Source organism: Rana temporaria, chromosome 10 (assembly GCF_905171775.1).
Source record: "Rana temporaria chromosome 10, aRanTem1.1, whole genome shotgun sequence".
NCBI classification, from domain to species: Eukaryota; Metazoa; Chordata; class Amphibia; order Anura; family Ranidae; genus Rana; species Rana temporaria.
The window spans coordinates 38,733,410-38,747,768 of NC_053498.1; the positions used below are offsets into that span (position 1 = coordinate 38,733,410).

Genomic DNA, 14,359 nt, shown 5'->3' on the forward strand with positions numbered 1-14,359 from the left:
ATTATTTGGCAGCATTTTTAAATACATTTTGCCAGTTTTTCCAGTAACACACTATGTGGAAGCCTTTTTATTTTTATATGCCCCATTATAAGTCCTGCTGAATACTCAACATCGGTTTGGTGGACCAATATTGGATTTTTTTCCGTTGGAGCATTCACTAGCCTGTTGGCCAAAGGAGGAGACGCCTCACGGTTCTAGTTCCAGTCCAGTCCAGTTTGTGTTGCCTTGCGGTGTGATTAAGCGTTACCGATCCACCGCCATATGGTGAGCTGGATCCACCCGTGATGGTAAGAGTATTCAATTCTTCCCCTGCCCATTGGTGAAGGCACTCCCGGGTGACATCTTATCACACCACATCTATTGGGACTTTATACTAAGCATTTTCTATACTGGGAACCAGACCCCTCTATTGGGCTATACACTTGAGGATCTGCTCTGTGTTCACCAGCTTTGGATTTCAGCATACATAAGGACTTATTTGTTATCAATGTTGGCTGTTCCAGGCCCATTCACATATATTTTTATGTTCATAGCATGTGCATTATGTTTGATTCACTGTTTGTGCATATATAATCCTTTTTTGGTACTTCTGACACCACTGTCACCAGACGTGTCACTCAGACACTGTTTTGCACTATTGGAGATGTGATCTCTCGGATTGGGTAATTCTCACCTGTGTTTGCACCATTATAGTTTATGTATGGTCATTTATATATGAATCATAGGTATTGTGTTCACTACCTGCAACCTTTTTATAGGTTATTTCTTCACTCATATTAGCGCTACACTATTTCTCTTACTTTGTTCTCAATTTTGTCTAATCGTAGTGTATAGCTGCTTGTTTTTTTGTTTTCTCACTTGGCGCAATTTTTTGTAAATTTTTTCTTATAATCTATGAGATTTGTTTATCCATTTCAAAACTGTAACTTAATCTATACAGTAACAAGCTAGCACGCAGGATTTAGCAAGATGTTGCCAACTCCCCAAGTTCCTGTTTTGACATGTACTGCTATAATGTGCCAGAGACAGATAAGCAGACCCTCTGCAGGAGCTCCAATGTGGTAAGACAGCTCAGTTGCCTATGTTGCAACTTTAACTCGGAAAGGATATGTGTTCAGTGTTTGGCTTTCCTCCCCACGTTTTGAAACAGTTTTAAACTTGCTGGACCAAATGTCTGTGTGACTAAAAAAAAAAAAACAGTAATCTGCTAGGAGTAAAATGGCTGCACTACAGAAAGTAGGTTGTACTAGACCTCTGCTGCCCAATCTGTGGTTCTTGGACCCCATTTGTCTATATTCAAAGTGATTTGTTAAGAGGCAATAGCAGTGCTCTCTACTAGCCTCATAACACGTGTTCCCTACTTTCCTCTGCAGCATCCCTCTGGTCTCCAACTAAACCTGCACCATGTAGTGTACACAGTCTCTGAACAGCATTTCCTCCAGGATGTCTGCAGTCTGACAGTCCTTTTAGCAGAACATATACTGAACATTATTTGCAGCTCATTGGTGATGCCAGGAGGCATAGCTGAGGCCCCCTCTATACCTTGTTAATAGACAACCACTGTTCTAGGCTGAGCACTGTAGTGTCTGCGATTAACATTTAAAGATGTTGCGCAAAGCATTTTAAAAGTGGTATTAACCACTTAAGACCCGGACCAAAATGCAGGTAAAAGGACCTGGCCAGTTTTTGCGATTCGGCACTGCGTCAATTTAACTCACAATTGCGCAGTCATGCGACGTGGCTCCCAAACAAAATTGGCGTCCTTTTTTTCCCACAAATAGAGCTTTCTTTGGTGGTATTTGATCACCTCTGCGGTTTTTATTTTTTGCGCTATAAACAAAAATAGAGCGACAATTTTGAAAAATATTTACTTTTTGCTACAATAAATATCCCCCAAAAATATATAAAAAATATTTTTTTCCCTCAATTTAGGCCGATACGTATTCTTCTACCTATGTTTTGGTAAAAAAAAAAAAAATCGCAATAAGCGTCTATCGATTGGTTTGAGCAAAATTTATAGCGTTTACAAAACGGGATAGTTTTATTGCATTTTTATATATATATATTTTTTACTACTAATGGCGGCGATCAGCGATTTTTTTCATGACTGCAACATTATGGCGGACACATCGGACAATTTTGACACATTTTTGGGATCATTGTCATTTTCACAGCAAAAAATGCTATAAAAATGCATTGTTTACTGTGAAAATGACAATTGCAGTTTGGGAGTCAACCACTAGGGGGCACTGAAGGGGTTAAGTGTGACCTAATATGTGTTTCTAACTGTAGGGGGCAGGGCTGGATGTGACCTCATGTGTTTCTAACTGTAGGGGCGTGGGGCTGGACGTGTGACGTCATTGATCGCCTTTACTATTTACCAGACGATCAATGACAGCGCCACAGTGAAGAACGGGGAAGCTGTGTTTACACACAGCTCTCCCCGTTCTTCAGCTCCGTGGACCGATCGCGGGACTCTGGCGGTGATCGGGTCCGCTGGTCCCGCAGAGCTTCGGACCGGGTCACGGGCGCGTTCCCGCGACCCACGGCTGGGCACTTAAAGAGGACGTACAGGTACGTGCTTGTGCCAAGCCGTGCCATTCTGCCGACGTATATGTGCAGGAGGCGGTCCTTTAGTGGTTAAACCCAGCATTTTTATATATTGCAGCTTACCCATCATTAGATGAGATGACTGCAGACAGCAACATTGACAGTTTTTTTGGAGGGGGGGGTTAAATATACCAGCAGATTTAAATACACCAACAAATTGAAGCCAAACTCCAGCTCACACTTTATATTCGGTTATAGCAAACAGTGTTTTTTTTTCTTTTGGGATAAAGGTTTTAAATGAATAAAGTCTGACTATTGTAACCACCCCTGCCTGTGTTAAATGGCCTGTCTCATCCATGCAAACTGTTACATCTGAAAGAGAGCTTATTCTTTTGAAAAACACCAGACTTATTGGCTGGATGACAGGAAGAAAATGGAGGAAAGCAAGCCTAAAAAAAGAAAACAAATGCAGCCATTACATCTAAGAATTGGTAAGCTGCAATATAATAAAAATGTTTGCTTTTGGGTTTAATGCTGCTTTAAGTGATCACCAATTTCAGAAACACTTGTAAGGAGGTCCCCATGCCTCGAATGCAGATGAATAAAATCCAGTCAATCCAGCTTGGAGGCTTCTGATGTCAAAACATTGGAGCTGATATTGCAGATTGTGTTAAAAGTTGTCTCCAGGCTTCTCCTGGTTATGTGTTCTTTATTGCCTACTGAATCAATGAGCCAGAAAAGCTTACCAGAGAGAACGGTTGAGACTTTATTGTATAAATGCTTCCAGGTCAAATGGCTCCCTACATAATAAAAGTCAACAGGTTTTTATTTAGCTACTTCACATGTTAGTCTGAAAGACATAAGCAGACCCAGACAGTCTGGCTCCTACCAACTCTTAAAATTCTCTGAAAATACAGGGCATTTTCACCCCCTTCCTGCCCAGACCAATTTTTATTTTTCAGTGCCGTCACACTTTGAATGACAATTGCATGGTCATGCAACACTGTACCCAAAATTAAATCTTTGTTTTTTTCCCCACAAATGGAGCTTTCGTTTGGTGGCATATGCTCACCTCTGCGGTTTTTATTTTTTTGCGCTATAAACAAAAGAGCGACAATTTTGAAAAAAAAAAAAAAAAAAACCACACTATATATATATATATATATATATATATATATATATATATATATATATATATATATATATATATATATATATATATATATATATATATATATTTATTTATTTTTTTCCTCAGTTTAGGCCGATACGTATTCTTCTACATATTCTTGGTAAAAAAAAAAAAAATATCACAATAAAGCGTATATCGATTGGTTTGCGCGAAAGTTAGAGCGTCTACAAAATAAGGGATAGATTTATGGCATTTTAATTTTTTTACTAGTAATGGCGGCGATCTGCGATTTTTATTGTGACCGTGACATTGCGACGGACATATCCGACATGTGACACATTTTTGGGACCATTCACATTTATACACAGCGATTAGTGCTATAAAACTGCACCGATTGCTGTGTAAATGTGGGGCTGGGAAGGGGTTAACACTAGGGGGCGATCAAAGGGGTTAAATATGTTCCATAGGGAGTGATTCTAACTGTAGGGGAGGGGACTCACAAGGGGAGGAGACCGATCTGTGTTCCTCTGTACTCTCCTCTGACAGGACGTGGATCTGTGCGTTTACACACACAGATCCACGGTCCTACTGTGAAAACAGGTAATCGCAGGTGCCCGGCGGACATCGCGGCTGCCGGGCACACTCACCGGGTCCCGAGCGATGCAGCGGGTGGGCGCGTCACCTAGCCACCTGGGAAGCCCAGGACATCATACGACGTCGACCCGGAGGGATGAAAGGTTCCTGCCGATGTCATTTTACAATGTCTTGGTAAGGAACAGGTTAAAAGATCAATCAATTCTCCCAGCTTATGGAAAAGGTAAAACATTTCAACGGGGCTTTCATCAAACAGTTGCCACATCTTATTATGAAGAATCACATAGGAGGAAAAATCAATGTTTACAAACTAGACAGACTTTTAAGGTACCTACTCGCAAATATATAAAACAAATTACAGATAGCATATTAGTTAACCACTTAAGACCCGGACCAAAATGCAGGTAAAGGACCAGGCCCCTTTTTGCAATTCGGCACTGCGTCGCTTTAACTGACAATTGCGCGGTCGTGCGACGTGGCTCCCAAACAAAATTGGCATCTTTTTTCCCCACAAATGAGCTTTCTTTTGGTGGTATTTGATCACTTCTGCGGTTTTTATTTATTACGCTATAAACAAAAATAGAGCGACAATTTAAAAAAAAAAAAGCAATATTTTTTTTACTTTTTGCTATAATAAATATCCCCAAAAATATGAAAAAAAAAAATGTGCTCCTCAGTTTAGGCAGATACGTATTATTCTACCTATTTTTGGTAAAAAAAAAAACACGCAATAAGCGTTTATCGATTGGTTTGCGCAAAATTTATAGCGTTTACAAAATAGGGGATAGTTTTATTGAATTTTTATTAATATTTTTTTTTACTACTAATGGTGGCGATCAGGTTTTTTTTCATGACTGCGACATTATGGCGGACACATCGGCCAATTTTGACACATTTTTGGAACCAGTCATTTTCACAGCAAATAATGCTATAAAAATGCATTGTTTACTCCGAAAATGACAATTGCAGTTTGAGAGTTAACCACTAGGGGGCGCTGAAGGGGTTAAGTGTGACCTCATATGTGTTTCTAACTGTAGGGGGGCGGAGCTGGACGTGTGACGTCACTGATCGTCTTTCCCTATATCAGGGAACAGACGATCAATGACAGCGCCACTGTGAAGAACGGGGGAAGGTGCGTTTACACACAGCTCTCCCCGTTCTTTAGCTCCGGGGACTGATGGCGGGACTCCGGCTGCGATCGGGTCCGCGGTCACAGAGCTTGGGACCGGGTCCCACGGCTGGCCATTAAACAATCACGTACAGGTCAGTGATTGTGCCCAGCCGTGCCATTCTGCCGACGTATATCGGCGTTAGGCGGTCCTTAAGTGGTTAAAATAGGCCAAGTACACAATCAAGGGAAATTAACCTCATCTGAGTATGGTTATGCCACACTCCCATATAAAGCCATATTCCTATGTATGTAGCATGCTAATGATCCACACATGTATGACTATAGGTTAAACATTTCATTAAACATCTATAGCTGGAGGTGTGACAAGCCCAATCTCAATTTCCCAGAATTAGGAGATGAAAAAAACAATATTGAAGAAAAATAAGGATGCTAGAATATTAAAAAAACTCTGCTCTTACATGGTCTACCAGACGGACATTGGGCCCTCCAATATGTGCCAAAAAAAACACAAAAAAAACACAAAAGATATATAAATTGCCAGTAAAAAAATCTCTTGAACATTACACCAATGACAACAAATCCAACGCTGTAAATAAGCATGTGGAAAGCGATCACTATTCACTGTAATGCCAAATACCTCACTATTGTAGACTGTAAAATTACCTGATGGGCAAGGATAATAAAGCATAGTGAAGGTGGACCTGAAATCAGCAAGAGGCCTCGTGTTGGTGGTGATAGTGGCATTTTCCTCCAGTGGGCAGTGTATTTCCAGAAAATATGTTGAGATTACGCTGGTCAAACCCCCATCCTTAGATGTTTGTTGGAATATTTGACCTATGATCATACATGTGTGGATCATTACTATGCTACATACATAGGAATATGGCTTTCTAATGCCTGGGTATGCGGCATAATCTTTGGGGATGTGGCCGATTTCTCTGTATTTTGTGTACTTGGCCTATTTTAACCAACATGCTCTGTTGATAGGATATACAAAGACAATTTGGTTTTCATATATTTGGGAGTGGGTGCCTTTAAATCTGTCTGGTTTGTATGCATTGATTTCTCCTCCGATATGATGCAGCTTATGGAAAAAAGAGAAAATAAATGCAGACAAAATTAGTACATTAAGAGACCGAAACAGTTCTGTCTAAGATCTATAGAAAAGTTTTTTCTTCATGTTGGACTTATATTTGAAGACTGAGTGCTGCCGCAAAGGTGGTTTTACGTAATAAATTGTTGGCTTAAAAAATACTGATCTGCTAGGTTGTCAAGACTAGGTCCTGGTGAAGGATTCTTGTCCATTTCCCAGAAACATTATTTACTAAACAGTAAACACCGGTTGAACGGATAATAGAGGCAGAGAAAGTCTCTTTAGTGTTTCCAGATTTTTGTTAACTATATCCTTGAAGCCGCGCATGCGCAGCTCACTGCATAAATTCGGTGATGCCCAATCTGAGATCAATCCTGCCCAGCCAATGACAGCGACCGGCATTCAAAGGGGTCAGTGGCAAGGCGGGGAGCTTGGGGGACAGAGCATCTCTGGAGGTGAAGGGAGTATAACTCCACTTTAACATATGCAAAAAAACTGTTACATTACTGGAATGTGGGGATGGATAACTTTTACATTCACTTGTGTCCTCAACCAAACTGTCAAACCATCAAATGGCTGGTGTCAGAACTAACCACATGTGCAGCACCATGACAGTTGCAGATCAAATAAATTTGTAGAGGCCAATTTGCTGACAGCCTTAACCAGTTAAGCCCCGGACCAATATGCAGCCTAAAGACCCAAGGTGTTTTTACAGTTCGGGACTGCGTCGCTTTAACAGACAATTGCGCGGTCGTGCGACGTGGCTCCCAAACAAAATTGGCGTCCTTTTTCCCCCCACAAATAGAGCTTTCTTTTGGTGGTATTTGATCACATCTGCGGTTTTTAGTTTTTGCGCTATAAACAAAAATAGAGCGACAATTTTGAAAAAAATGCAATATTTTTTACTTTTTGCTGTAATAAATATCCCCCAAAAACATATATAAAAACATTTTTTTTCCTCAGTTTAGGCCGATACGTATTCTTCTACCTATTTTTAGTAAAAAAATCGCAATAAGCGTTTATCGATTGGTTTGCGCAAAATTTATAGCGTTTACAAAATAGGGGATAGTTTTATTGCATTTTTATAAAAAAAAATTTTTTTACTACTAATGGCGGCGATCAGCGATTTTTTTCGTGACTGCGACATTATGGCGGACACTTCGGACAATTTTGACACATTTTTGGGACCATTGTCATTTTCACAGCAAAAAATGCATTTAAATTGCATTCTTTATTGTGAAAATGACAGTTGCAGTTTGGGAGTTAACCACAGGTGGCGCTGTAGGAGTTAGGGTGCACCTAGTATCTGTTTACAACTGTAGGGGGGTGTGGCTGTAGGAATGACGTCATCGATCGTGTCTTCCCTATAAAGGGAATGACGCGATCGATGCGCCGACACAGTGAAGCACGGGGAAGCCGTGTTTACACACGGCTCTCCCCGTTCTTCAGCTCCGGGGAGCGATCGCGACGGAGCGGCTATAAACAAATAGCCGCGCCGTGGTCCCGGATCGCTCCCCGAGCGGACCCGACCTCCGCATGTAGTGGGGGGGGGTCCCGATCGGACCCCCCACCCGCTAATAGGCGAGGACGTACATGTACGCCCATGTGCCTGTACGTGCCATATTGTGGACGTATATGTACATGCGGGGGTCGGGAACTGGTTAAAAACTGAATTAAACCCACCTATCCTTTACAGCCAAAGAAGCTTCCTTGGCTGTAAAGGATAGGAGGGTTTCATTCTGTTTTAAGGCTGTCAGCAAATTGGCCTCTACAAATTTGGCAGTTCCTAAAAATAGAGAGCAACTGAGCATGTGCACAGCAGAGTGAGACGGTGCATTACTGGATTTTAAACAGTATAGGTACCTATTTTTAATGTTTTACAAAGCTATGCCTGCAAAATGGGCCAGCCTGAAGAGGTCTAGCAGGACTTTATTTTCTGACTAAAGTTCAACTTTTACTAGGCTATACCAGAAGGGCTTAGGAGGGATTAGAACTTGTCTGCCAAAAACCTAAGAATTTTAACAATTATAGAAAATACATTTTCTGAAATGTCTACCAACTGATCATCTTATCTTTAACCGCTTCTTGACCGCTGCACGAGGATATAAGTCGACAGAATGGCACGGCTGCGCAAATCGGCATATATACAGGTCCCCTTTAATTTGCGAGCCGTGTGGTCTCGATGTCCGCCAGTTGCCAGTTGTCCCGCGATCGGGTCACAGAGCTGAAGAATGGGGAGATGTCAGTGTAAACATCTCCCCGTCCTTCCACCGATAGTCTGTTCCCTGTCATCGGAAACAGTGATCAGTGACGTGTCACGGCAAGCCACACCCCCAACAGTTAGAAGCACTCCCTAGGTCACACTTAACCCCTTCAGCGCCCCCTACAGGTTAACCTTCACTGCCAGTGTCATTTTTACAGTAATCAGTGCATTTTTAGAGCACTGATCGCTGTAAAAATGACAATGGTCCCAAAATGGTGTCAAATGTGTCCGCCATAATGTCGCAGTCATGATAAATAAAAAATAAGTCATCACCGCCATTATTAGTTAAAAAAAAAATGCCATAAAACTATCCCCTATTTTGTGGATGCTATAATGTTTGCGCAAACCAATCAAATGCTTATTGCGATTTTTTTTTACCAAAAATATGAAGAAGAATATTTATCGGCCTAAACGAAGGAAAACATTTTTTTGGGGATATTATAGCAAACATTTTAAAAATATAGATTTTTTTTCAAAATTGTCAGGTCTCAGCTTTGCAAAGGGGGGCAGTGAAAGTGTAATTGATGGAAATAAAATCTAACTTTTTATTTGATGCCTTAGAGATTTTTCCATCTTTCCTTGGCTTCGTTATGCACATTAATACAAATTTTTACCTGGGGTGCCCAAACGTTCGATCCCCATTGTAGCAGCGCTTTAGTATTTTTTACACAACAATTTTTGCAAAAATGTTGCATTTTCCAGATTAAAAAAATAAAAATGTAATTTTATTAAATATTCCACAACAAGTAAATTACCTTTCATTCAGTAATCACTGAGCAGGGGGCTCAGTTGGTGTTTAATTCATTTAATTTTTTTTTTTCTTTTATATGTCATTGTCATTAAATTTGCATACTTAGTGGAACAAGTATATTTACTTAAAAAGAATGCCCATAATCAGAATGAATAGGGCCATTGACTGAAGGACAAAAATGACAAGGCAGGTGTTCTGGGAAATAGAGGGAATTCCCAGAAGACAAACTGTAAATGGCCGGCCATGCCAACACTGCCAATCACACAGCACAAAAGTCCAAAGATATGTGAAAATATGCGATGGCTACTGATACATGGGAAGCAACTTTCTGCCAACTTCATGGAGTGGTTGGTAGACTTATTAGCTTGCCTTAATTACTAAAGCTATAAGGTTGTAGTGAGTGCTACAATACTCATACTTCATGATGGGCTGTTCTGACCTCTATTGGCAGGTTTCAGGGAGGCACAAAAGGAATGCCACATTGTTGTCATATACAAGTTCATATGTGTACTCCTCAAACGTCTCCTTGCCCAAGTATACATATGCAATGACTCTCCATGCAGCCCTCACACTTCTTAGGCTACTGTCACACTGGGTCAGGGGGCCTTATCGGTAAAGTGGCGCTAATTTTAGCGGCACTTTATTGGTGCTAGCGGGGCGCTTTTAAACTCTGCTAGTGGCAGAATAAAGGGTTAAAAGAGCCCGTAAAGCGCCGCTGCCAAAGCGCTTTGGCAGGGGTGCCCATTGAGTTCTGGTACAACACAGTGGAACCTTGGACTACAAGCATAATTCATTCCAGGAGAATGCTCGTAATCCAAAGTACTCGCATATCAAAGCGAGTTTCCCCATTGAATTCAATGGAAACAAAATTTGTTCCGCATTGACTTTAATGGCATGCAATACCGCATGCGGCCAGAGGTGGGGGGGGGGGGGGGCGCCGGAGAGCCTCGGAAACAGATGGAAAGGCCCGAGGACAGCTCGGCTGACCTCGGCAAACCTAGGAAAGGCTCGGGACCTGAGTATTTGTGTCTTTCCAAGCATTTCCGAACGGCTCCGAACGGCGCAGATCGGCTGAGATCGGCGCCGTTCAGCTCAGGCTACCCCCCTCCCCCAGGCCAAACGCGGTACTGCACACCACTTTGGCCTGAATCCTGCTCGTTTTGCGAAACACTGGCAAACCGAGTTAGGATTTTTTTAAAATACAGTGCTCGTATTGCAAAACGCTTGTTAACCGCGTTACTCGCAATCCGAGGTTCCACTGTATATACACGCACACATTTTCCTTTATTCTTATTTTAAAGGTAAACGATAAAAGCATCCGGTGACTGAGCCAGAAGTGGGAATGAGTAAATGGACTCTGAGTTTTAAGACACAATAAGACTAAAAGACAAATCATAATGGGCAAACAAAATAAAGAAAGGGGAAAAAACAAAAAAAAAGGGGGGGGGGGGTAGGGGGAAGCAGGGTAGGGAGTATAGGGTGGGGAAGGGTGAAGGGGGAGAGTGAAGGTAAGAGGAAAAAGAAAAAGAAGATGTAGAATTAGGCCAGATGTTGGGTTGGAGAGACAGGCTAGAGAGAAAGAATGGGAAAGGAGGAGCTTTAGACTTAAAGGGGTTGTAAAGACAAAAATATTTTCCTCTTAAATTAAAGTCTGACAGTAGCTGATAAAGTAAAAAGTAATGTTTTGCATTATAACTAGTTTGATACCTGTTGAAATCGAGCTGTTTTATTCACCTCCGTCACTCCTGAATCGTTATTCTCACCGACTTCCTGGTTTGCGGTGCACATTCATTCTTGCTACATCACAGCCTAATGGGAACTACAGTTCCTATTAGGCTTGGCCTCCATGCCTGTGAGGGATAAGAGAGCATCTTCACGCAGGGCTGTAGTCATAGGGAGGGGGTGAGCACATTCTTGCTTTCCACCATGCAAAACAGCTCAGATGCTGGTGGAAAGCAAGAAGAGGAGAGACAGGAAATAGCATTTTCAAACCTGGAATACTGTATTTTGGAGTTTAAAAGGAAAAACGAGGTAAGTGATATTTAAATGCTCTAGCTTACAGCAATCAAATGATCTAATGAAAAACGAACCTTTAGTGTTCCTTTAAGACAAAAAAAAAAAACTCAGGGCCTGGTATATTTGAAAGGTCTGGAGTACCCAAGCTGGCTGGGGGCAGAGCAGGGAGTGCATAAGACCACAATGGATTCCACACATTGAGGAACTTAGCATGGGTGTCATGAAGTACACTGGTCATCTCTTCATGTAACTTGAGGGTGGTCAAAACGCTCTTCACCTCTGCAATACCAACCGAGGGCTTGTGTTTTGCAGCAATGAAGAGGTAGGTGGCCAGTTTTTGTTGGTAGGAGAAGAGGCCCAGGAGGGGGCAATGGAATAAAGCATGTCGGGCGTCTTTGCTGAAAGGTACATGAAAAAGTTGACAGGAGGTCATAGACCCTAGACCAGAATAGACCTGGAATAGACTGGTCTTGTCCTGTTCGCTATATTGAAAAAGTAAGCGCGCCATTCATTTACCCGTACAGCTGCCAAGTGGGTGAAATACAGAGATAGGATTCATCGAAGTATATTGAGACCTAGTCCAATGTGATTTAGGGTGGTGAAATGCCAGGCCACCTTGTCAAAGGCCTTCTCCACATCTGTTCAAAGCAAGAGAAAGGGGCTTCTGGTGGGGCGGATGTATGAATAAGGTGGAAAACTGGCAGTGTTGTCCCTTGCTTTCCTCTACGCCACAAAACCCACCTGAACCAAAATGTATAAAATTTCGGGATGTGCGGTAAGTCGGTTTGACAACAGTTTTGAGAAGAGCTTTAAATCTACGTTGAGGAGTGCGATTGGACAGCAATTTCCACACTGGTATGGGCCCTTCCCTTCTTTGGGTATGAGTGATATATACGCCTTTAGTGTGTCTGCTGGCATGGAACATGCCCCCTTCAGGGTATTATAGGATGTCAAGAAATGAGGCGTCAGGAGTAGTTGAGAAGGTGTGATAATAAGTCAACATGAAACCATCAGGCCCTGTCACCTTCCGAGGCTTGGTTTGAGCTAAGGCTACGTTGATTTCTTCAGCTGTAATCTCAGACTCCATGGAGTCTTATTTCATCCGGTAACGTGGGCATGCCAGAGGTTCTGATGTATTCACTAGGTGACTCTGTCATGGCCGCCACCGTCTCTGTGGTCTCAGTGGGGTATAAGTTATACAATTTCTGTGAAAAAACACTAAATTCCCGTGCCATATGCTTAGAGGTATTTACCTTGGTCCCCTGTCTGGTTGTAATAGATGGAATGTAGGTGCACTTCCGGGGGCCACAAAGGGCTCTAGCCAGTATTGACCCCCGGTTTGTTTGAAAATTCAAATAAAGAATGCCTAGCCTATGCCAAACTTTAAGCGGTTTTCCGGTAAACCAGATCTTTCAATTCTTCCCGGCCCTTCAAGAGGGCCGTGAGATGGGCTTTTGCCAACGATCGTTTGTGTAGTAGCTCGAGAGAGAGAGAGCACACCTGAGAAACGAATGAGTCAATCTGCCGAGACCTTTTCTGCTTTTTTTGGGCCTCTATTAAGATCAACGCGCCCCACACAACGCATTTATGCGGTCCCCAAATGGTCGCATGATTCAAAGACGGGACAACTTTTTCTGAGAAGTAAATCAGACAGTACCTTGTCTAGTTCACAATGCACCAGGATTTGTAACAAAGATCCATTGAGCTTCCAAGTCGGGGAACTGAGGAGGGTAGTTTCCCATTGCAAATTCAAGTCAATCGTGCCTGGTCGGAAAAGGAGATGAAGTCGATTTGGGAGGAGGCTACAAAGGGGTAAATCTTTATGCAGATTTAGGAAGAATGCTGCTACCTATTGAAGAAACTCTAGAGCAGAGTTTTAATCAACTTTTCCTGTCATATTAGAAGCTCCTCCTTTAACATCAGAGTCCTCGGGCACTGCCAACAAATCTTTTCTACTTCTTCACATCAGCGTCCTCATCCCCCCCACATGTTTGACATGAGTGCCACCTTCCAATCTTCACCACAGCATTGCTATAGCAGCAAGGCCAGGGAAAGAAGGAGGGCAGGTCTAGACTGAGGTGGACTGAAATCATTTCTGAATCCTGGGACTGTCCTCAGGGCTGTTTGAAGGAATTTGGGGGCCCCAAGCAAAATGGACATGGACATAGAGACCCCCCCCCCCCCCCACGCAAAGCTTACAGGAACCACAGCATAGCGATTCAGTTTACGTTCACCCACACTTTATATAAATAAAAAGGTTTACAGTGCAAATACTGCTGTTGCATATAATGTGCATAAAATTTGAACATTTTCAACAATTGAACATTTACAAAAAACACCACTGTACCATAAAATCAATTAATATACATTAAAAAAGTGCACAATTAAATCCAACATACTTCTTACTCCCCCCCCCCCCCCCACCAGGTGTCCCCAGCAGAGTCCACGCCACAGCAGGGGGTGCCCCCAGCAGAGTCCACGCCACAGCAGGGGGTGCCCCCAGCAGAGTCCACGCCACAGCAGGGGGTGCCCCCAGCAGAGTCCACGCCACAGCAGGGGGTGCCCCCAGCAGAGTCCACGCCACAGCAGGGGGTGCCCCCAGCAGAGTCCACGCCACAGCAGGGGGTGCCCCCAGCAGAGTCCACGCCACAGCAGGGGGTGCCCCCAGCAGAGTCACCGCCACAGCAGGGGGTGCCCCCAGCAGAGTCACCGCCACAGCAGGTGGTGCCCCCAGCAGAGTCACCCCCACAGCAGGTGGTGCCCCCAGCAGAGTCACCCCCACAGCAGGTGGTGTCCCCAGCAGAGTCACCCCCACAGCAGGTGGTGTC

At 43.0% G+C, this 14,359-nt stretch overlaps 1 protein-coding gene across 2 annotated transcripts in view; it reads right to left on the reverse strand.

Moving 5' to 3' along the window:
• POLD1 (DNA polymerase delta 1, catalytic subunit) overlaps positions 1–14,359 on the reverse strand; it is a 320,901-nt gene that overhangs the window by 155,828 nt on the left and 150,714 nt on the right. The gene's annotated exons all lie outside the window — the stretch shown is intronic.